Source organism: Castor canadensis, chromosome X (assembly GCF_047511655.1).
Source record: "Castor canadensis chromosome X, mCasCan1.hap1v2, whole genome shotgun sequence".
Classification (NCBI taxonomy): domain Eukaryota; kingdom Metazoa; phylum Chordata; class Mammalia; order Rodentia; family Castoridae; genus Castor; species Castor canadensis.
This window is the reverse complement of record NC_133405.1, coordinates 69,421,535-69,445,550: the sequence shown is the minus strand read 5'-3', so window position 1 is coordinate 69,445,550 and position 24,016 is coordinate 69,421,535. Positions and strand designations below refer to the sequence as shown.

The 24,016-nt window shown below is 37.9% G+C and overlaps 1 non-coding gene across 1 annotated transcript; it reads left to right on the top strand.

Annotated features, from left to right (window-relative positions):
- The first annotated feature begins 11,376 nt into the window (after window positions 1-11,376).
- Window positions 11,377-11,483, top strand: LOC141420055 (U6 spliceosomal RNA). The gene has a single exon (XR_012444763.1). It is a non-coding gene; the product is annotated as a U6 spliceosomal RNA (small nuclear RNA).
- The last annotated feature ends 12,533 nt before the right edge of the window (window positions 11,484-24,016 follow it).

Sequence of the window (24,016 nt, the reverse complement as noted above, 5' to 3'; positions counted from 1 at the left end):
TTATTCCTAGTTTTCTTAGAGCTTTTATCAGGAAATGGTGTTGAATCTTATTAAAGGATTTTTCTGCATCTATTGAGATGATCAAGTGATTTTTGGTTTTGCTTCAATTAATGTGCTGTATTGCATGTAATGATTTTGTATGTTGAATAATCCCTGCATCCCTGGGAAGAAGGTGACTTGGTCATGATGATCTTTCTGATGTGCTCTTGGATTCTATTTGCCATTATTTTATTGAGGATTTTTGTATCAATAGTGATTAAGGAGATTGGCCTATAGTTCTCCATTTTGGATGTGTCCTTGTCCAGTTTTGGAATGAGTGTAATACTGGCTCCATAGAATGAGATAGGCAGTGTTCCTTCCCTTTCTATTTCATGGAAAAGTTTAAGGAATGTTGGTATTAGTTCTTCTTTAAACGTCTGCTAGAATACTGCAGAGAATCTGTCAGGTACTAGACTTTTCTTTTTTGGGAGACTATTGCTGCTTTAACTTATTTAAGTGTTATAGATCTGTTTCAGTGCTTAATATCCTCTTGGTTCAGTTGTGGAAGGTCATAAGCATGTAGAAATTTATCTATTTCTTCAAGATTTTCTAATTTATTTGAATATAGGTTCTCAAAGTAGTCTCTGATGATTCCCTGGATTTCCTTGGTGTTTGCTGTTAACTCCTCTTTTTCATTTCTGATTTTACTAATTTGTGTCATTCCCCTTCTAATTTTAGTCAGATTTGCCAGGGGCTTGTCAATCTTCTTTATTTTGTCAAAGAACCAGCTTTTTGTTTCAGTGATTCTTTGGGTTTTTTTTTTTTTTTTTTTGGTCTCTATTTCATTAATTTGTCTCTTATGTTTATTATTTCTCTCCTTCTGTTAGTTTTGGGTTTTGTTTGTTCTTGCTTTTCTAAGAGTTGGAGATGTAGCATCGGTCATTTATTTGAGATATTTCTGTCCTTTTAATATATGCACTCATGGCTGTAAACTTTCCTATTAGGACTGCCTTTGCCATGTCCCATATGTTCTGATATGTTGTGCTTTCATTTTCATTAAATTCCAGGAACTTTTTTATTTCCTCTCACTTCTTCTATGACTCACTGATCATTGAGCAATGTGTTGTTCATCATCCAAATTTTGCATAAATTTTCTACTATTGCTTTTGTTGTTGAGTTCTACTTTTATTATATTGTGATCAGATAGAATGCAGAGGGTTATTTCTATTTTCTTGTATTTTTAGAGGCTTGGTTTGTGCCCTAAGATATGGTCTATTTTGGAGAAACTGAGAAGAATGAATATTGTGCTGTTGTTGGATGAAATATTCTGTAGACATCAGTTAGGTCCATTTGATCTATGGTGTCATTTAGTTCTAGGATTTCTTTGTTGATTTTTTGTATGGATGACCTATAATTGGTGGTAGAGTGGTATTAAAGTCTCCCAATACCACAGTGTTGGAGTCTATATGTGCTTTTAAGCCCTTTATTGTATGTTTAATGAAACTGGTCACACTGACATTGGGTGCACAAAGGTTGATGGTTATTATTTCCTTTTGATGTGTTAACCCTTTTATTAGTACGAAGTGACCTTCTTTGTCTTCTTTGATTAATGTAACTTTGAAGTCTACTTTGTCTAATATAAGTATTGTTACTCCTGCCTGTTTTGGGGGCCATTGGCTTGGTAAATTTTCTTCCAGCCTTTCACCTTAAGCCAGTGTTTATTTCTGTCAATAAGGTGGGTTTCTTGTAAACAACAGACTGTCAGATCTTCCTTTTTAATCCAGTTTACCAAATGGTGTCTTTTGATGGGAGAGTTGAGTCCATTGACATTCAGTGTTAATATTGATAGGTATGTGATGATCTTGCTATTTAGTTGCTTGTGTTGTTTATGGACTTCTTGCTTTAAGGTTTCTGTTGAGAAATCTGCTGATATTTTGATGGATTTACCTTTATATATTATTTGTTTTTACTCTCTTACAGCTTTCAATATTCTTTCTCTGCTGTCTGTGCTTGTTATTTCAGTGATAACATGCTGTGGGGAAGTTCTACTTTGGTGTCCTGGAGGCTTCCTGTACCGGAATGGGGAAATCTTTCCCAAGATTTGGGAACTTTTCTGTTATTATTTTGTTGAATATATTATGAATCCTTTTGGCTTGCATCTCTTCTCCTTCTTCAATGCCCATAATTCTCATGTTTGGTCTTTTGATGGAATCACTGATTTCTTACATATTCCTTTCACTGATCTTCAGTTGTTTGACTAAGATTTCTTCATTTTTTTCTGTAATTTCTGTTCTATCTTCAACCTCTGAGATTCTGTATTCTACTTTTTTAGTCTCATGAAGTGACCTTCCACTGTGTTTTTGTTTGACTAAAGGGACATTTTATTTCCAGGATTTCTTTTTGATTCTTTTCCTGAGGTTTTCTGTATCTTTGTTCAACTTGTCTTTTATATCTTATGTTGTCAACTTTAATTCATATATCTCTCTTTTTATAGTATCCTTTGCTTCACTTTGGTGTCTGTTGAAGTCCTCTCTGTTCATTTGTTCCTGTGTCTTCTCATGTTCTTTATTTTTGGTGTCTTGAAATTTCTTGAGGGCATCTTGTACTTTCTGGTTAACCATGTCCAGTATCCTCTCCATGAATGTCTCAGTACTTTCTTCCAAGATTACTTTCTTGAGGGTTTTTATGTGGGTGTCACTGGACACCTTAGTGTCATTTATCATTTTGTTGGGGTCAGGAACTGGGTATCCATTTTCTTTATTTCTAGTACATCCTCTATTGACTTGTTTTTTGAGGAATGTAGCTTCCTTCCCTTTTTTTCCCCATTGTTCCAATTGGTGCTGTGCAACTGTTATTTATTGGCTAGTTCATGATCTTAATGGCCTGTTTCCTTTCCCTTAATTTAATTTTTTTGTGTTGTGACTGACTTAGTTAGCCAGGTCAACGTGCCATTTCTGTCCCTGGCCTAGACTTGTAAATTTGCAATAACAAAATCACAGGTTCAATACCAAACCAGTTTTTTGCATCTCATATAGAAAACCCCTTGGTGATAATATCTATAAACAGTGGGAATTGGGGGCTCATCATTGTTTGGCTAAAGATTGAAACTTGGGTAATAAGTAAAATGTGACTTTAAAAAGGTGGGATATAAAGGGAAATGTGAGGTTGGTGGTGGAAGAGGCATGGGAGCTGCTGGGTTTTGTTGGCCTTGCTTGTGTTTGGGTGTATATGCAATGTTGCAGGGGAGTGTGCTTGTGTCAGGGGTTGCAGAGGGCTGGGGGTATGTACAGTTGGTACAGTAGGCTTGTCAGCAGGTAATAAGTGTGTAGGAGGAAGGAGTAGTATGGTGACAGATTGTAGAAGGATAGGATGTGGAGGCAAAGACAGGGGATAGAGTGGATGAGAAGGGGCAGAAAGAGTAGTTGGGAGGGAGAACAATGAGGGAAAGTGAAAGGGGTAAAAACAGGGGTAAGAAAATAGTGATGGAAAAGTTAATAATCTATAAAAAAAATCAGGTACAACAACAATAAAAAGTTCAGTCTGCTTGGTAAAAGTTCTGGACTTATTCCTTTAGCATCCAATCCTGATATTGGCCCTTGATATTCTGGGCTATGTTGGGAAGGATGCTGCTACTCTTGTCAGACAGCTTGTGGGGAGATGGCTGGAGGGTTTTTTTCTGCATTCCTTTGTCTTATAGGCTGTCCATTACAAGCATGAGCTCTGTAGTAGTCTCACCAGGTGACTGGCTTGTGAGCAGTATTTGGTTCTTTCTGTCCACTGGGCAAGTTGCAATTGGGACCTGAGGTAACTCACTGCCAATTTGTACAAGGTTGTCAGATCTGTTGTTGTTTTCACCAGGTGGCAGCTGAGTTGTCCTACCACTACAGCTCTGTCTGGTCAGCTCCTCCCCCAGCAAGGTGGGGCAGTTAAGTTTTGAGTACCACCTTCAGTTCCACGAGAATAGCTCAGGTATCCACCATAGCCCTGTTTTAGTTGGTTTGCTTGTCACCCCACCCCTCTCTCTGCCTGTGTTATTTGTCCTGCCTTAGTTCACTCAAATTTCAGCTCCTTACCCCACCCCTATTTTCCAAAGCAGGTTCAGCATTCCACCCCACCCCCGCTGCTGGTGTTTGATTATAATTCACTATTTATGCTTTTCAGTTTTGTTTGAAGTGTGGGGTTCAGTCTGCTCAGGGGCTGTGCAGGATTATGTTCCTGGGGGTTGTTTAGGGAGGTTGCATGTAGTTCATGTTCCTCACCTTTTGGGTCTGCAGGTTTAATGCAGGCAATTTTGAAACCAGCCAGTGGGGAGAAATGACATGCTACTTTTCTCAAGGCAGACACTTACTGGGACTGGGTTCAGCATGGTGGGCATATGTAGGCTTTCCACAGGTTAGGCATCCAGGATGTCACAGAGTTCAGTTCTGATTGATGCTCTCTCTTTTGCTTGATGAATAAAGAAAGAAAGAAAGAAAGAAAGAAAGAAAGAAAGAAAGAAAGAAAGAAAGAAAGAAAGAAAGAAAGAAAAGAAAGAAAGAAAGGAAGAAAAAGTGAGAGATGGCCAGGGGCTTTTTTACCCCCCAGGGCAGACACGCCCTATTGGCTGTGCCACATTGGGATTTTCCTGGATGCTGGGTACAATTAAAAGCTGTTTTAAGGGTTAGTCCTTGAATTTTATGTGCACCTAATTTGTTGGTGGTTATTACTTTGGCTGGAAACAATCAGAATTATCCAAGTGTAGCTCCCATGTCTCTATGTGGTTTCTGGAGACACAAAGCTCAGGAATTCTGATTCCTTACCCTAACCCCCATCTTGTATCTAGCCCATATTCTCAATAGGTACTATATGAATGACTCAGGAAAACTTTATTTTATCTGTGGTGTAATGTGCCTGTCCTGGAAATAAAAGAAATTCATCAACTTGTTAAATGGCTTCATTGTTCCTAGTATATGTGTGAAAATTTGCATTAGGTCCTCTAATTCCAACAATAACAATATTTTTATTCTCTTTGTATCATTGATCACACTAAACACTGGTAGTGTATAACTACTTCAGTTTATATATTATAAAATAAGCTTGGATCCTAAAATGCACAGATTTAATTATGTCCAGTAGGGAGCAGTACAGAGGTGAGGGCTGGAATAAGACTTTCCATCAAGAAATCTTACCATTTTAAACAGAACTGAGTGATTTCAGGAACTCTTCTAGTTTAAGCTGAGACCAATGCTATAGATCTTCTTTCTTAAACAAAGGGGCTAAAAAATGACTTAAGTTTCACAACTTTTTTATTCAATTTAACTATAGAAGGTAATGCAATTAGTGCAAATATACTGTAATATATTAGGCAATTCTGCCATCTGATGGACAAGATTGGGAAGTCAAGCAAAAAGAGCTACTTTGAGAGCAGACTAGATGGAAAGAATGAGAATTCATTTAAAAACAAAGATGTAGAAGTTGTAAAAGTCATCAGTTCAAACCTGAGTATAACAATTTGGCAAGCTGCAAGGTCAAGTGAAGTGCACTTAAACTTAAAAAAGAATGGTTACATTCAAATTAAGATTAGGTCTCAGCTCTTTTGTAACCCATTAAATAGGTAACAGGTGTTTATTCATAACCTTATGCCTCCACACCTGCTCACAGTAGATGTTCATGAGATGAAATCTGACTGACTAATGATCCCTTAGAGAAACTGCAGTGACTTCTATTGAGTCCTTCTTCTGCCCATACTTCTGCTGTACCATCACAGCAACTGGTTCCTGCATGCATGCCCCCAGAACACAATAGAGATAAAAAGAAATAGACATTTTCTAAAGAAACACTTTTGAGAAGCTCTTATATGGAACTTCTCAATATAAAATATAACTCCTGCCTTCTAGATAGTAACTCAGTTGTTTAAATTGCAGGTTAGAGTAGAACCCTTCTGCAAAATGAAATTTTATATGGAATGTCATTATATATTATACATGTTAGGAAAATTCAATTATTTGTATGATGAAATATGGAACATCTTGTAGCCCCAAGTGTTTGCCGCCCTCCCTTATCCACTGCTTGGATATTTCAGGTTACAATCAACAAGCTATTGAGCTTTCTTCAGCAAATGGAGGAGTTTTATAATAAGTTGTGATAGTCAATTTGTTGAGTTTAATTTGCATTTTGTTTCATAGTGCAGAAGACTCAGAAACAACTTTCTGAGTTTTATTGTCTATGTGCTTTTTTCCTTTATCCAGCTTTAAAAACTCTAGGACATTTCTTATCATAACAAACTAGTTACAGTTTTTATCCATACATACACAGTTAAGTAACATTTGAAAAGGATACTTAAGAATACACAGTGAAGAAGGGGCAAGATGGCATAATAGAGGCTCCCTAGCACACACCAGCTCTTCCAAGGGGTAGAATCAAAGCAGTAAAAATGTGTCTACATGTTTAGGGGATTGACCAGGGTAGAAAACAGGAACTCAACAGTAGAAACATGGAAACCTAGTGAAATCCAGAGATCTGGGACAACTGCACAACAAGAGAAACAAAATATCCCAGCACCTGCTGCTCCATGGTGGATGAGAGGAGGAGTATCCCCTCTGGGAGGGTAAAGGTAAGAGAGTTTCAGAAGTACTTTCAATGCAGAAACTGGCACCTTGCAGGGTCAGAGCCTAAACAGATATGAGGCCTAGGCTGTGCACGTTGGGATGAATTCATAGAATTCACATAATCTCCCAGTAAATTTCCAGAGTGCTCTACCCAGGAGCCATCTTTGGAAGGGATGTATAGTTTGAGTTTGGACTGTTGTAGGGGTCAGAAACCCCTGAATGTTCCCATCTCTAGAATCCCATGGATCATTCCACTGCACTGCCTCATTGAGTAGCTGCCACAAGAGACAAATTTCACTTGATTGAGTGACTCTGATTAAAAAAAATAAAAACATGCTTAGTGTGCTGCAGTAAGGGGAACTGGTAGGAGCAGAGGGTGCCATCCTCAAGAACTTGGTGAGGAGGAGTGTCCCTTCAGAGGCTTGACAAGCTGTGTGGGGTTTGCATGGCTGTGAGGAATGAGGGACCAGAATCCAGGGACATGCCAAAAGTGGCTCCCACTATCATGCTTTCAACACAGAACATTATGGTCCCACTATTCCCCTACTCACAGAGGCATCCTACAGTGGTCTCAAGCATGCCACTGCCTGCTTTTACCTTGCACTTGGGTGTGCAGCTTAAGACACACCAGAGTGAAACTTTGACTGGCATTGGCCTCATTCCACTCTTGATCATTTCAGCAAAGCAACTCAGCTGAGAGACATTTCAACTGCTTTCAGCTGCCTTCCACTCATACCTTTAGATAGCAGGATAGCATATCAGGTACTACAAGTAAGAAAACTGGGGGAGTGAATCCCTGATCAATGCCCTGCTCCCAGGGCACACAACCTAAGAAGATCAGACAAAAACTTTGCTGGACTTAAGCCATGATATGCTTTGCTCCTCCTAGCCCCTCAGCTGAGATGTATTTCTTTTCTTTTTCTTTTACTCTTTTCCCTGTTTGATTTTGTTGGGTTTTGCTATTTTGTTTGTTTATTTGCTTGCTTGCTTGCTTGCTGGGTTTGAGCAGTGCTAGGAATTAAACCTCAAGCCTCACACTTGTTGATCAGGTTCTCTGCCACTGTGCTACACCCACAGCCCAGCTGAAAGAAATTTTGCCCAGTTCCAGCCAGTACCTACTCCTACTCAAACCAGGGCAAGCAAAGGAATCAGGGAGAGAAAAGCCCTCAGCTGCAGACCAGTCACCAGACATGTACATCTGGGGAGGGGGTGGCTGTCTGAAGTCCTGCTCTTGGAGCAGACACACTTACAGTAGCAGCAGTGAGGAATAAAACAAATTTTGCCAGCCCCACACCTACATAAGTCCTCTGCATCAGTCACAACCACACCTTGACTGATAAGGCATTGCCAACATGATTGGGAGTGAGTGGGGATAGTTTGTGATTCCTGTTCCAACCTCTTCCCATAAAGCATTTAGACCCAAACCAGTGTCTAGTGAAAGAACAAGTGCTTAAGGCCCTTCACCATGACTGGAGAAACCAGTAATAGAAGTGCTTTCAAGTAATGAATCCAATATCAGTAGAAACTGTGGAAACCCCCATTACCTGAAATGTCTACCACCCTTATTATAGAAGTAATCATAGAGAAAGCATCCCACATGTTCTGTCTACATGACAACTGCCTAAATTGCTAAAGCATCCCCATTCTAGTGAGATGGCTTGCTCCCACTCCAATATGATACACACTGTGCCCAAACTCACTCACCATAGCTGTCCAGATGGAATTAAACTCAATACTGCATAACAAACCAACACACAAAGACAAATCTTTAGGAGAAAGCTGTTTACTAGAAAGGTCTTTCCATAAAAGTAACAGAGATATCCATTGCACCAGATTTGTAAACAACAAAATAAAAACACAAAGAATATAAAAAATCAAGGTAAGATGATGCCTTCTACATTACTCACCAGCAACAGACTCCAAAGTTACAGAAGTGGATGCAATGCCTGATAAAGAAGTTGGGCACCTGTGGCTCATGCCTGTAATCCTAGCTATTTGGTAGGCTAAGATTAGGTGAATCATGGTTCAAGCCCAGCCAAGGCAAATAGATCTTGAAATCTCATCTCCAAAAATAATCATTTGACTGGAGGGGTGACTTCATGCTGCTTGGCAAGCACAAAGCCCTGAGTTCAAACCTCAGTTCCACCTTAAAAAAAATAACCCAAAACACTGACCCAAGAGAATTCAAATAAACATTTAAATGAAATTAGGAAAGCAATGCAGGATAGCCATGGAGATGTTGAAAAAGAACCAATGAAAAATTTGAAAATGAAGAGTTAAATAAGTCAGAAATTTTTTTTAATCCTCAGCTGAAAGCCTTAATAATAGACTAGATCAAGTGGAAGAAAGAATATCAGAGATTGAAGACAGGTCTTTGAACTATGATATTGAGACAGAAATTTCTAAAACAAGAAATGAAGAGAGCATACAAGATTTTTGGGATACCAATTAAAGAGCAAACATCCACATAATCAGCATACCTGGAAAGAAAGAAATAAAGATTAAGGGCATAGAATACTTACTTAAAGGAGAGAAAAAGTTTTCTGTAATCTTGGGAAAAATATGGACACACAGTTACAGGAGACGTGTAGAACATTAAATAGTCATGACCACAAATGATGGTCACCACAACATACTATAGTCAAACTGTGAAAAATACATGTATATTTACAAACATCTTACATATATGTACCCTGTGCACTAACTTTCTCTCTTGCCAACAGGTAAACATTTGTGTAAGTTTGGGGATTATCCACATTTACAAACATCTTACATATGAGTACCCTGTATACTATTCTCTCTCTTTCCTACAGGTAAATATCTGTGTAAGTTTGGGGGTTAACCTATAATTTTTGTAATGTAAAAAATAATCAAATTTTATATTAATGTATGTCCACAAAAGGTGCCAACTAAAAAGCAGAATTCTACATCATAGGTTGTTCACTTGATAATGTCCTAAAAATCTTTCCATGACAATATATTGAGACTTTCTTAATTTTTCCTCCATCATTTTGGTACACCATTATGTGGATGTTCCATATTTTCCACAATCCCTTGTATTTCCTGTCTTTTTAAACAACAAATAATATTTTGTTGACCACCCTTGTGCATGAAAGTATCTTCATTAAGGTATATCTTTATAAGTGGGACTGCTTGGTCAAAAGTTATACATGAAGTTCTATTTTCAGCCATGATAAAGAAACAAGAGCTGAAGATGGTGACTAGAGGGAGGAAGCAGACAGCAAGAGCTCCGTAAATCAAAAATCTTGCTGAGATGCTGGAGCAACACTTGGCAGAAAAAAAACACCAAGAAGAAGCAAAACTCTAACTCCCTGAACCCCCAGCCTGTACAAAGCTTCTCCACACCACAGTACACTGAGAAAACAGGAATGCTGGCTCCAGACCTGCCTGGGAGATGCAGACCAACAGGTGAGCAAATAAGCAGCATGCAGTATTCCCACAGCCACCCCTGGGATAAACAAACATAGCCCTCTGGACAAACTGACCCCCACCCCACAAAAAAAACTGAATAATAAACAAGGAACTGAAATGGACACGCAGCAGAGAGGGCGGGATGCTCTGAGCACACCAGAGAGGGGGGAGGGGAAGCTCTCCACTCAAACATTCAGGAAACAAAGCCTGCAAAAGTAGATGGCTGACAAGCCTCTGCACTGGAGAAGGGAGGAGAGGCAGCTCTCCATGCGAACTTTCAGTAAACAAAGTCTAGAAAAGTAGCCGAATGACAGTAAGCAGCTGATAAGCTGCTGCCTGAAATAGGGCAGATAGTGGTTCACAAAGCTCGTCTCCCGGCCAAACCACCTGATGAGACTACTACAGAGCTACTGCTTAAATACCAACCAGGACTGGATGCTGAAGGAGTAACACCAGAACTACTAAGACTGAAATTCCATCATTCCTGAACCTAGAATTGTTTTTTCTCTTTCACTCTAAGTGCTTGTCTTGTTCACTGTTTGTTAGTCCACAATCTCTCCCTGTTAATTTTTTCAGTTCTCTATTTTACTTTTTTCTCTTTCTCTCTTGGTTTCATTAGTTTTTCTATTTTACATTAGCTAATACTAAAAGCAACAGCAGAAAATATGCAAATAATTGGAGACTGAACACATTGCTCAATGATAAGTGGGTAAGGAAGAAATAAGAGAAGAAATTGAAATGTTCCTGGAATGTAAAAATGAAAACACCACTTAAAAGAACTTATGGGAAACAGCAAAGGTAGTCCTAAGAGGAAAGTTTACAGCCATGAGTGAATATACTAAAAGGACAGAAAGACATCATATAAACTATGAATGCTACATATCAAACTTCTAGGAAAACAAGAACAAACTAAACCCAAAACAAGAAAAAGGAAATAAATAAGGGCAGAAATAATGAAATAGACTACCAGAAAAAAACATACAAAGAGTCAATGAAACAAAGAGCTGTTTCTTTGAAAAAAATAAACAAGTTTGACAAGCCATGGCAAATCTGACTAAAATTAGAAGAGAAAAGACCCAAATTAGTAAAATCAGAAACAGAAAAGGAGAAATAACAAAAAACACAAAGGAAATCCAGGGAATAATCAGAAACTATTTTGAGAACCTATATTCCAAAAATTGGAAAATCTGGAAGGAATGGACAAATTTCTAGATACTTATAACCATCAAAAACCAAATGAAGAGAGTATTAACCACCTAAACAGATCTATAATATTTAAATAAATTGAACCAGCAATAAACAGTCTCCCAAAAAAGAAAAATCGAGGACCTGACAGATTCTCAGATTAATTCTATCAGACCTCCAAAGAAATATTACTGTGTTCACTTTGCCAGCACATATACTAAAATTGGAATAATAAAGCAAAGATTAGCATGGCCTCTGCCCAAGAATGACATGAAAATTCATGAACCATTCCATAGTTTTACAACTGAATGACAGGAATGACCACATACCTATCAATACTAACACTGATCGTCAACAGCCTTAATTCCCCCAACAAAAGACACTGATTGACAAACTAGATGAAAAGGAAGACCCAACAACCTGCTGACTAAAACAGACCCACCTCATCAACATAAACAATTACTGGATGAGAGTGAAAGGCTGGAAGAAGACTTACCCGCTCCTGAAAACAGGCAGGGGTAGCAATACTTAACTCAGACAAAGTAGAATTCAAACTTACATTGATCAAATGAGATAAAGAAGGACACTTCACACTAATAAAAGGGGAAATACACTAAAAGGAAATAGCAATTATCAACCTATATGCACCTGACATCAATGCACCCAATTTCATCAAACATACTTGAAGGACCTAAAAACATATATAAACTGCAACACAGTGGTAGTGGGAGACCTTAATGCCCCCCCATCACCAATAGATAGGTCATCCTAAGAAAAAAATCAGTAAAGAAAGTCTAAAACTAAATCACACTATAGATCAAATGTTGATGTCTACAGAAAATTTCATCCAACTTCTGCAAAATATACATTCTTCTAAGCAGGCCATGGAACTTTCTCCAAAATTGATCGTTTCTTAGGACGCAAAGCAAGTCTCTGTGAATGTAAAAAATAGAAATAATACCATGCATTCCACCTGATCACAATGCATTAATACTAGAAATCAACAACAAAAACAGCAGTAAAAAACATGCAAACAATTGTAAGCAGAACAACACATTGCTCAATGATCAATGGGTCATTGATGAAATAAAAGAGGAAATTAAAAAGATCTTAGAAATGGGCAACTGAACTAAACAGAACCTTCTCAAAAGAAGAAATTCAAATGGGTATAAAAAAATGAAGAAATGTTCACCATCACTAGCCATAAAGGAAATGCTTATCAAAACCACACTAAGATTCCACCTCACCCCTGTTAGAATAGCCATCATCAAAAACACCACCAACATGTGTTGGTGAGGATGTTGGGAAAAAGGAACCCTCATACACTGCTGGTGGGAATGTAAGTTTGTGCAACCACTCTGGAAAAAAAATTGGAGGCTTCTTAAAAATCTAAACATAGATCTGCCATATGATCCAGCATTCCCACTCCTGGGGATATACCCAAAAGAATGCAACACAGGTTACTCCAAAGGCATCTGCACACCCATGTTTATTGCAGCACTATTCACAATAGCCAAGTTATGGAAACAGCCAAGATGCCCCACTACTGACTAATGGATTAAGAAAATGTGGTATCTATACACAATGGCATTTTACTCAGTCATGAAGAAGAATAAAATGTTATCATTCCCAAGTAAATGGATGGAACTAAAGAACATCAATCTGAGCGAGGTTAGCCAGGCTCAGAAGACCAAAAATTGTATGTTCTCCCTCATATGCAGACTTTAGATCTAGAACAAATACAGCAATGTTGTTGGACTTGGGTCACTTGATAGGGGGATAGCACATAACGGAGGTATGGGGATAGGTAGGAAACCCAAAACTTGAAAGTGTTTGATGTCCCCACTGCAAAGGAACCAATACAGAAACCTTAAAGCAACAGAGGTCAATATGAGAACGGGATCAGGAACTAGTGAAAAGGTCAGTTAGAGATGAATCAACTTGGGACGAAACACATTTATACATGGAAGCAATGCTAGGAATCTCTCTGTATAGCTATCCTTATCTCAACTACCAAAACACTTTGTCTTTCTTATTATTGCTTATGTTTTCTCTTCAACAAACTTAGAGATAAGGGTTAAACAGGTTCTGCCCAGAAGAGAGAGGGTTGATAGGGATAAGGAGAGGGCAGGGGGTATGGGGCAAAAATGACCCAAACAATGTATGCATATGTTAATAAATGAATTTAAAAAAAAAAAAGAAAAGAAACGAGAGCTGGACAACCCTTCCCCACTTAAACAAATTAAAAACAGACCAAAATGTAATTAACCAATTATTTTTAAATAGTTGACATGTCTTAACCGGATAGTGATCTCAGAGGGAGTTGAACTGGTTGACTACCCAGAAAGAGTTTCCAGGCCTTAATGCAGGAAGCAATAACTCATAAAGATTCTTGTAGACTCACTAAGTTGGCAAGACATCTGGCATCCAATTAAAGGATGTATGGCTTTAGTAGTAGAGTGCCTGCCTAGCAAGCACAAAGCCCTGAGTTCAAACCCCAGTATCATCAAATAAGCATACGCAAACACACACATATATGTAATGCATATATAATATGTATATGTAGATATATATAAATAAAATGCATTATATAATGTAAAGAAGCATGAAAATAAAACGCATATTAAGAAGAAATCTCAAGCAATAGAACCAGTGCTCCAAATGACACAGGTAATAGATTTAGTAAACAAGGATATTACCCTTCCTGTCCTTTGCCTGTTCACAAGGTCATAAATACAGTTTCTTGTGCTGACCCAGTTGGAATGGACTTTTGTGTGTATGTGAAACACAAGTCAAGTATAAGAGAACTGTGGAGGCGGTGAATTCAAATATGATAATTTGATACAATATGCAAATCTTTGTAAATGTCACAATGTACCCCCATCTAGCACAACAATGAAAGAAAAAAAGAATTACTGCTTTATTATATGGATACTGAATTGACCAAGTACCATTTATTGCAAAGAACATCAAGTCCCTTAGCAATGATCAAATCAAGTGTTCCTATGTGAGTAAGTATCCTTTCTGTCTATTCTGATGTTTTCTCCATTAGTCTGTCTCACTACAGATTTTTAAAACAGAGGATCTTACAAAGGAAAGTGTCACTTCCAATGTTCATTACTGGTGGTTTGTTTCCACATGTTCCTCAGTTGCCAGTGTATTGATCCACCTGCTAAGCAATATTGATGGTATTGGGTAGCTAAATCCTCTTTTGAAATCTGGCTCAGGCTCGTGGAAAACTGGGTATCCCCATCATGTCTACCTCTTACTTTCAGGAAACTGTGGTGGGAGAATAGTGATTTTTTTTTCCAATTAGTGATGCCAGTCTGCCCTAAGTTCTTTTCTTAAAACATAGATATCACTAAGATGATCTGCCTATGCTAGAGCTCTCATATATCTCCCCAAGAATGTGATCCAAGTATATCCTTTGTTCAGACACCCCCAAACTTCATGAGCCAGTCTCTTTCTCACTGCCTATTTTTGGAATTTCAGCAAACTCTTCCATTGAGATGTCTAAGGCATTTTTTCTGAGCCCTTAACAACCTCTAAAGTAATACCTGAAGAAGTTCTTGCAAAACACAATTACACATTTGTGAACTCTCTTTTCAACATCCTCTATTTTTAACTCTTTTAAATTAATCTTTATTTTAGCTGTGGAAAATTATGGGGTACAGTGTGATAATTTGATATATGTATAGCATGCAAATTAAGATAATTAAATTTTTTCCATCTCCTTAAAGCATTTTATCTTTGACAAATGAATAATTGTGCATAATTGTATGATATTTCAATACATACATACAATGTTTACTGATCAAATCATTTCCTTATTATTTTATGTTCAGTCTTCTGGCTCCTCTCTTCGCCCATTTAGAGGGAGTAGGTGGCATTCTTCCCTTTATCCGCTAGGGGTCAGTACAAGCCTAAGTTTTTATAGGCTCTGGTTTCAGTGTAATCTTTCCATTTTCATATACAAACTACAGTTTTATGTTATACAAGGATTCTTGGGAATCAGAGACAAAATCATCATACTCTAATATGTACAGAGAAGAAGCTCATTTTATTTTCAAAACTTCACACACTGTTTCATGTCCTGAGACTCCCTAATCTGCCTAAAACAAAAATTGTTTTTATCCTATTCCTTTTCAGAAGGGCCCAAAGTAGTATTAAAATGCAGGACTCTGCCAGGCACTGGTGGCCCATGCCTGTAATTCTAGTTATTCGGGAGAGAGAGATCAGGAGCATCTGAGATCTAGACCAGCCAGGGCAAATAGTCCACAAAACCCTCTCTCTAAAAATACTCAACAAAAAAAAGGGTTAGAGGAGTGACTCAACTGGGAAAGCCCCTGCCTAGCAAGCATGAGGCCCTGAGTCCAAACCCCAGTACTGTTAAAAATTTAAAAAATCAAATGCAAGATTCTTGTCAGTTCACTTCAGTAGCTCTTTATATTTTCACATTACTAAATATTGAAATATTAAGCATTTTTATGTAATAAAAATATTTACCATATGCCATGAATCAAGTATTTTCTGTTCTATGGCATCTTTAGCTTTATTAACATTTTTAACTTTTCTTCTTTCCTTTTGGTTTTGTAAGGATCATTTCCCAATTCCTAATTACTGTCTCTTTAAAATGATGTTTTTGAAGCTTCAGGCCTGGATGCTAAATCAACCCTCCCCTAATAAAATAGTACTAAATATTAAAAAAAGAAAGCTAGTATCAACAAAATAATAGAAACAATATGTATTATTATTCAAATGTTGTGACTGTCTTCAAACGTATATTAATATTCCTTTTAAATAGCCTTATTAAAGTTTGCTTTAGTTTCCTTCCCTTTCCCTATTGCACATTCTCCACTTAGTGTGTGAACCATGTCCAATAATATTACTGCATTTGTTTTAAGTCTATAATCCACATATGAGGGAGAACATGCAATTTTTGGCCTTCTGAGCTTCGCTAACTTCACTTATGATGTTCTCCAGCTATATCCATTTACCTGTGAATGACAAAATTTCATTTTTCTTTGTCACTGAATAAAATTCCATTGTGTATAAATACCACATTTTCTTGATCCATTCGTCACTTGTGGGGCATCTTAGCTGTTTCCATAGCTTGGCTATTATAAATAGTGCTGCAATAAACATGGGTGTGCAGGTTCTTTTGTTATAACTGAGTAGCATTCCTTCGGGTATATCTCCAGGAATGGTATTGCTGAATCATATGACAGATCTATGTTTAGTTCTTTAAGAAGCCCCCATATTGTTTTCCAAAGTGGTTGTACTAGCTTATATTCCCACCAGCAGTATATGAGGCTTCCTTTTTCCCTGCATCCTCACCAGCATTTGTTGGTGGTGGTGTTCTTGATGATAGCCATTCTAACAGGGGTGAGATGGAATCTTAGTGTGGTTTTGATTTGCATTTCCTTTATGATGTGCTCCCTGTTGAGGAGCGAATAAAGTAATCTCAAATTAGCAGAGGCCACAATGGGAAGAGGACCAAGAAGTAATGAAGAGGTCTGGTAAAAATGAACCAATGTGGATTGCAATACACAAGAGCATGGAAGCAATGTTAGGAATATCTCTGTATAGCTATCTTTCTCAAACAAGCAAAGACACTATGTCTTTCTTATTATCTCTTAAGTTTTCTCTTCAACAAAATCAGAGAAGAGGGCGGAACTGCCTGGAAGCAGGGGAGGGGTGGGGGGGGATGTCTCACAAACAATGTATACACATGTAAGAAAATGTAAAAACAATAAAATAAAAGGAGAAAAAAATGCTTGCTTTAGGATCTGTCCTATTCTCTCATGACAAGGTTTCATCTTCCTTACCAAAGTTCTAACAGATTACTTTCCTCTTTCTTTTAGCAGGACAGTTTTGGGGAGGGGAGTTATAAAGTACCTATTAATATAAGAGGTAAATTTCGGTGTTAAGGAAGTGGAATGCTCTTTCTATAACAAAGTCTAGCATGCATCTTAATTGTAGCAATGGATAGACACTCCAGCTGTACCAGCACACCACACTAGTACATCAATCAGTACCACAGAAACACAGACCTCAGTACTTTCCATACTCTAATCCTTTGTAACCAACTGTTCAAGACAGCCTCAGAAGTCCTAAAGAGTGACATCAAGCTAGGCATGGTAGCTTATAACTATAATTCTGGCTACTTTTGAGGTAGAGAACAGGAGGATAGCAGTTTAATGCCAACTTGAGCAGAAAGCTAGAGAGACTCCACCTCAACCAGCTGAGCCTTGTGGCATGCCTGTGGCCCCAGCTATGCAGGAGGCATAGATAAGCATAGATAGAGGATTGCAGTCTCAGGCAGGCTCCAGGCAAAAACATGATACCCTACCTGAAAAATAACTAAAGCAAAAAGAGCTGGAGGTGTGGCCCAAGTGGTAGAGCACCTGCCTTGCAACACAAAGTCCTGAGTTCAAATCCTAGCACCATCAAAAACAAAAAGGTAACTTCAGTGGATCCTGACCCCAAAACTCCTTTGGATACATTTGCTTTATATTTGATTATGGGCTTTGTCCCTTATGTAGTCATGATTCCAATTGCGTGGTGGAGAATATGAATCTGACTCATCAGTCCATTTTTAACACCAAAATCTCATTCCATTCAACTAAGGCATCTTCCAGCAACATGTAATATAGAAGTTGCTTGACCTCTGAGTTTCTTTCACAGGGTACTTCTTTATTTTAATGGACAGCTTAATGTCTAAGTGTCTGGCCAATGGCCATGTGTTCCTCTCACAGGAAACTTGATACTGGCAGATACCCTCTAGCTCTTGTTTGACCTGTATGCAGTTTGCCCTCAACAAGATAACTACTTTTAGGTGAGTCTGTATGGGAGAAACATTAGGATTAGGTGTGTCAGTAAGATGAGATGGAATGGAGGTAGCATAGCAAAACACATGAAATAGTAGAAGCAGTTTATTACATATAGGTTGCAGAGAGAAGAGAGCAGCATACCTCACAGAGCCAATGGGAAGGGAAAAACTGTTCTGGATACACATGCCCAACAAGCTGATGGAGAGCAATAAAGATAAGGACCTGTGGGTCAAAGTCTTTATTGGGGTCCAGGATGTTACCTAAGTAGGATTTCCCCAGGGTGTTTTAATTGGTGGATTGAGAGCAAACAGGCATGAGTTTATGGAGTTATGCAATGACTGAGAGGTGATCACTGTGGCATATCTAAACATTCTATGTGGGATGTGATGGTTAGTGGTGCAAGTCAAGTAAGTTGTATCTAGTTGTTTCATAGGAAGGTTGTCATCAGGAAGTGGTTGTTATAGACAGATAACTGGATCAACCACCTGTGGAACTGGGAGGAGGTAGAGAACTGGAAACCATCCAGGGTGACTAAGTCTTTTTTCTGGTATGAGGAAATCCAACTTCTATTCAAATTGCATGCCAAAGCAACATAAATTAAAAAAAAAATCCACAATGTATGTCTCAACAGTTCGTAAATCTCTTCTTGGATGTCTAATAGCACATAGTATTTAACATGCTTAAATGGAGCTCTTAACTTCTAAAAACTAAAAGCCAAGCAAGTCATATTCCTCCAGTGTTTCCTATCTCAGGTAATGACGGCATTGAGAATTAATCAGACACTCTTATTCTAAATATCTATGTAATAATACTTCATCTGCAGATATTTGTCCTAATTTGATAAAGGTGTACTATGAGAATTAAATGAGATAATATATGTAATGCAAAACAGAAATTCAATAAAATGCATTTAAAGGATCATCATAATACTGAAACGTTCTCAAGGCAAGAAAGATATTTATGTGTCTGATCTTCTGGTCTATATCTTACGACAAGTATTGAGATAGGTTATGGTGCTAATGAAAGTTTGGTACTTCTTCCACTGTGTGTTCAGAAAGAGACATAACTTTAGAGGCTGGACATGAGGATATAGAATGAAGGATAGAGACTTATGAAATAAGGAGTGACAGAAAATAAGGTGAATTCAGGTAAATGAACCTAGGAAGCAGTCTTTGAGGTTTAAGTTCATCAGTCTTGGCTTCTTTACTAAATATTTTGTACCTTTAGGGTATATGTATTACCATGACCTTGGTGGTTCTAAGGATGTCCTGTTGAGATTCCTGTATTTTTCATAGTTTTGTAAGCATTAAACAGTAGTTTCTGGGGTAGTCAGCAATGTGTGTCTATATAGGGTTTGTAACCCTAGGACCTGAAACTAGAGTAGGGATTCCAATACAAAGAATAAAATGTGGTATCATACCATCACTATCTTGCCCTTGTTAGGGTCTATGTCTCTTTTGAAACCCATGGAGGCAAAAGTGAGTGTAATAATATGTTAGAACTAAAAAGAATGTCACTGGTATGTATGCACATTTCATGACTAGTGGTATACTGGAAGATTTCATGTCAGATTGTGATCCTCCAGAAGTCTCAGGGGTCATGTGAAACATATTTAATAGGGCATAGTGGCTTTTCAAGGAAGTATGAGAAAACTACAAAACATTCAAGTAGCAACCTATAGCCATGCACCTCTCTATATTTAGCCCTTTTAGTAACTCTTGGTTGCCTATGGAGGTTATCCAAGCACTACTCTAGATGGGTAACATCCAGTCATTGCTCATGCATACGTTTGAGTCAACACATAAGCATTTCACAAATCCAAATGACATTCATGGAATTATAATGGAATACCAAGCCTGAATTCAAGAACCAGGATAGGTTGAAACTGATATAATTAAAAATAAAGTTAAAGAAGTATAAAGTAATTTTATTGGTTAAAAAATGCATGTGATGTGTGAGTTGAGGGAAAGATGTGAACAAAATTACTTCTGACTCTATAAATCAGCTTGGAGGTCTAGTTGAAGCCATCATTTTCACACCTTTCATTTCCTTTATTTGCTACTAGGCTTGGATCCAACATCCCTGATGATTTGAAATTCCCACATGGTGCTCTTCACTTGGGTTTTCTGCCAAAGTTCTGTCCCTAAACAAAACAGACATGTATTTGACATGCCCTCATACAAAAACCCATGTAGCTCTCAGGAAAAAAAGTTCCAAAGAGTAATCTGAGGTGTTACCCAGACCAAGATTCCATGCAATCTCTCCTGGAATTAGAACCTGGGTAAGTTGCCCAGCATGCTGTTGTAAAAAGCAAAAGCAGCTGATGAAAGCTCCATCACAATTACACTGGAAATCTGCGACAGTAACATGGTACCAAGTCCCATTCACCATTATTCCATCCTATTATATCTACTCCATGGGCCTTTGGGTTTCACAAAATCAGTTTTTTCATGTGCAATTTCATGTTATGTAGATAGTTAACTTCAATTTCAGCAGTGCTTGTTTAAATATTGACTCGTGCTTTTCAGCCTTTACAATTAACATTACATTTGATCTCCTTGGCTAGTAAGTGGTTTTATGTATAAATAACATAGTAACATATTTTAGATATATTCTTGAATTTACATAAACCTCAAGTAAGACAGTCTTAAGCAAAGAGCATAGCCACCATGACCATGCACACTCAGTGAAGTGGGTGTTAGATCAGATTTTTTTTCTTTATTCATTTATTCATATGTGCATACATTGTTTGGGCCATTTCTCCCCCTGCCCTCTCCCCCCCACTCCCTCCGTCTCCTGCCCACTCCTTCACTTCCAGGCAGACCCTGTTCTGCCCTTTTCTCCGATTTTGTTGAAGAGGATATAAGCAATAACAAGAAAGACAAAGCATTTTTGCTAGTTAAGATAATGATAGCTATACAGAGAGATTCCTAGTATTGATTCCATGCAAAAGTGTATTACAAAACGAACTGATTCATCTCTACCAAACCACATCACTACTTCCGATCACCTTCCCATATTGACCTCCGTCGCTTTAAGGTTACTGTAGGTTACTGTATTAGCTCCTCTGCAATGAGGAAATCAGACACTTTCAAGTGTCCTCTCATATGCCCTCTCCCCTTAGCGTGTGACCCAAGTCCAACAACATTACTATCTTTGCCATACATCTAAAGTCTGCATATGAGTGAGAATATATGATTTTTGGTCTTCTGAGCCTGCCTAACCTCACTTAGTATGATGTTCTCTAGTTCCATCCATTTATGTGTGAATGTTAAGATTTCATTCTTACATGGCTGAGTAAAATGCCATTGTGTATAAATACCACATTTTCTTAATCCATTCATCAGTAATGGGGCATCTTGGCTGTTTCTATATTTGGTTATTGTGAATAGCGCTGAAATAAACATAGGTGTGCAAGTGCCTCTGGAGTAACCTGAGTCGCATTCCTTTGGGCATATCCCCAGGAGTGGGATTGCTGGATCATATGGCAGGTCTATGTTCAGTTTTTTAAAAAGCCTCCATATTGTTTTCCAGAGTGGTTGCACTAGCTTGCATTGCCACCAACAATGTATGAGGGTTCCTTTTTCCTCACATCCTCGCCAACACCTGTTGTTGGTGGTGTTTTTGATGATGGCTATTCTATCGGGGTGAGGTGAAGTATTAGTGTGGTTTTGATTTGCTTTTCCTTTATGGCCAGAGATGGTGAGCATTTTTTTTTTTTTGGTTTTTTGGCCATTTGAATTTCTTCTTTTGAAAAAGTTCTGTTTAGATCAGTTGTCCATTTCTTTATTGGTTCATTGATTTTGGGGGAGTTTAGTTTTTTGAGTTCCCTGTATATTCCTTTGTGTGATGTGTAGCTGGCAAATATTTTCTCCCACTCTGTGGATGGTCTCTTCAGTTTAGAAACCATTTCTTTTGTTGTGCAGAAGCTTTTTTATTTTATGTAGTCACATTTGTCCATCCTTTCTCTCAGTTGCTTAGCTACTGGGGTTCTACTGAGGAAGTCCTGCCTTTAGACCTATGGCTTCCAGAGTATTCCCTGCTATTTCCTGTACTAACTTTAGAGTTTCAGGTCTGATATTAAGGTCCTAGATCCACTTTGAATTGATACTAGTACAGGGTACTAAACATGGATCCAGTTTCAGTTTACTGCAGGCAAAACCACTTTTCCCAGCAACATTTGTTGAAGAGGCTGTCTTTCTCCATTGAATGTTTTTGGCGCCTTTCTCAAAAATAAGGTGGGCATAGCTATGTGGATTCATATCTGGGTCCCTATTCTGTTCTACTTGCTTCATGTCTGTTTTTGTGCCAGTACATGCTGTTTCTATTGCTATTGCTTTGTAATATAGTTTGAAGTTGGGTATTGCAATACCTCCAGCATTGATCTTTTTGCTGAGTATTGCCTTGGCTATTTGAGGTCTCTTGTGTTTCCAAATGAACTTTAGGGTAGATTTTCAAATTCTGTGGTGAACGTCATTGGGATTTTGATGGGAATTGCATCAAACACGTAGATTGCTTTTGGTACTATAGCCATTTTTTACTATGTTGATTTTACCAATTCATGAGCATGAGAGATCTTTCCACTTTCTGTGGTCTTCCTCGATCTCTTTCTTCAGGGGTTTAAAGTTTTCTTTGTAGAGGTCATTCACATCCTTTGTTAAGTTTACTCCTAAATATTTGATTTTTTTTTGAGGCTATTATAAATGGAATTGTTTCCATATATTCTTTCTCAATTTGTTCATTGTTGGTCTATAGAAAAGCTAAAGCTTTTTGTAAGCAGAGTTTGTATCCTGCCACCTTGCTGTCGCTGTTTATGGTGTCTAGGAGTTTTTGGGTCTTTAAGATATAGGAAAATGTCATCTACAAATAGGGATATTTTGAAAGTTTCTTTACCTATTTGTATTACATTTGTTTCTCCTTCTTGCCTAATTGCTCTGGCTTGGAATTCCAGTATTATGTTGAATAGGAGTGGGGATAGTGGGCACCCTTGTCTTGTTCCTGATTTTAGGGGAAATAGTTTCAGTTTCTCAAGTATGATGTTGGCTATAGGTTTGTCATATACACCCTTTACAATGTTGAGGTACATTCCTTCTAGTCCTAGTTTTCTTATAGCTTTTATCATGAAGTGGTGTTAGAACTTGTCAAAGTCTTTTTCTGCATCTATTGAGATGATCAAGTGGTATTTGTCTTTGCTTCTATTAATGTGCTGTATTACATTTATAGATTTGCATATGTTGAACCACCCCTGCATCCCTGGGATGAAGCTGACTTGGTCGTGGTGAATGATCTTTCTGATGTGTTGTTGGATTCTGTTTGCCATTATTTTATTGAGGATTTTTGCAAAAATGTTTATTAAGGAAATTGGCCTATAGTTCTCCTTTTTTAAAGTGTCTTTGTCTGGTTTTGGGATAAGTGTAACTGGCTTCATAAAATGAGTTAGGCAGTGTTCCTTCCCTTTCTATTTCTTTGAAAAGTTTAAGGAGTGTTGGTATTAATTCTTTAAAGGTCTGATAGAATTCAGCAGAGAATCCATCAGGTCCTGGACTTTTATTTGGGGAGAGACTCTTTATTGCTGCTTCAATTTCATTTTTTACTATAGATCTATTCAGGTGATTAATATCCTGTTGGTACAAGTTTGATGGTCATAGGAATCTAGAAATCTGTCCATTTCTTCAAGATTTTCAAATTTATTGAAATGGGTTCTCAAAGTTGTCTCTGATGTTTCCCTGGATTTCCGTGGTGTTTGTTGTTATCTCCCCTTTTACATTTCGGATTTCACTGGTTTGGGGTTTTTTGTCTCCTCATTTTAGTCAGATTTGCCAGGGGTCTGCCAATCTTATTTATTTTTTCAAGGAACCAGCTTTTTGTTTCATTGATTCTTTGTATGGTTTTTGTTGTTGTTGCTGTTTCTACTTCATTAATTTCAGCCTTTATTTTTATTATTTCTCTCCTTCTGCTTGTTTTTGGTTTTGCTTGTTCTTGTTTTTCTAGAAGTTTGAG